The following is a 1,489-nucleotide window of genomic DNA, read 5'->3' on the forward strand; positions in this document are numbered from 1 at the left end:
AAATTGGATTTATTTATTTATTTATTTTGCATATCTATTCATAAAAAGAGAATAGAGTGCTTGGAAAGCGTAGATAAAAGATCCTCCTCATAGCGGCGCTCTGTTGGAACACTTAGAAAGCGAGAAATCGGTGTGTTTTTGAGAAGGTAATAAGCCCGACATCAGAGATAGTGAAAGAAGGCAGCAATTTAGTGCATGAACTCGTGAGCCATACCTGATAAATGCTGCTAATTTTCTTTACTCTTACTTTACTCTTTTCTTCAGTTACAGTTGGTGATAAATGAAAATACCCAATTCTTTTGTACTTCCTTATGTAAACACTTTTATTTTATATTAATAAAATAACATTTATCTTTGAAAAAAAAAGATATTAACCGATTTAATAAAGATGTCCAATAATAAGATGACATATATAAACGTCTTTAAAAAAATATTTTAAGTGTGTTTATTAAAATGGTCTCCTTTTTCAAAACAAGTGTGTTTTAAAAAAAAAGACATTTTTGTGTGGGTTTCACTAAAAAATTTTTCTTTCCATCACAATTCACAAGCAAGAAAACAAGAAGAAAAGTGATATATAATAAAATTATTTATTTTTTAAGTAGATTTACATACAATTATTTTTTTTTTCAAAAATAATTGGTTAATGGTCAAATTAATCGTTAAAAAAAATTAAGTGTGCATCAATTTAATTCTTGAAAAATATTTTAAAAAGAGATAACAATGTATCAAATTATTCAATTTATTAGTTAGATGATAATATAACGCAAAATAATTTATTTCATGTGTTATCATTTAATTGGCAAAAAAAAAAGAAAAAATTGAAGCATCTAATCTTTAAAAAACTAAATGGATACATGCGTAACTTTTTAGATATACCAGTTTAACTATTAACTCATGATTTTGTTATCAACAATATAATTTGATCAGCCATAAGAATCTTTCATGAATATTTTTAGTCTAAAAAAGTGAAAGCCATATTTTATTTTGTATAGAATTTTTAACAGTATATAATGTGTGTGTGTAATTTTTTTTCTTTTAATAAAAGAAAATTAAAACCATCTTTTTTGGTGGAGATCACAACCAACTTTGTGAGAGCATATATTTTGTTTGATTTTGATATTTTTGGGCCAAGATAATTTTTCTCCATTATTCTCATTGTTTTGATGGGGCATGTGGGTGTGTATGGGTTACTTATTAGTGTGGCACTATATATGTCTATGGAAGTATATAGTGATTAGTGTATATGACAAAAGGAGCAAGTGAAATTGGATTGGGTAAAAAACAAAAATTATTTAAAAACGTTTTTAAATTTTGTTATTGACAAAAATATTTTTAAATTATTTAAAATCGTAACAAAAATATACACCTATAAATTAACACATTTTATGTTTAATAAAAAAATAATATGGCAAATAAAATTTCTTATATGATAAATGAGATCACTCTAACATTAGCAAGTGAGTCACGTCATATTTTTTTGTTGACGGAA

The sequence above is a fragment of the Arachis ipaensis genome, chromosome B10, assembly GCF_000816755.2.
Source record: "Arachis ipaensis cultivar K30076 chromosome B10, Araip1.1, whole genome shotgun sequence".
NCBI classification, from domain to species: Eukaryota; Viridiplantae; Streptophyta; class Magnoliopsida; order Fabales; family Fabaceae; genus Arachis; species Arachis ipaensis.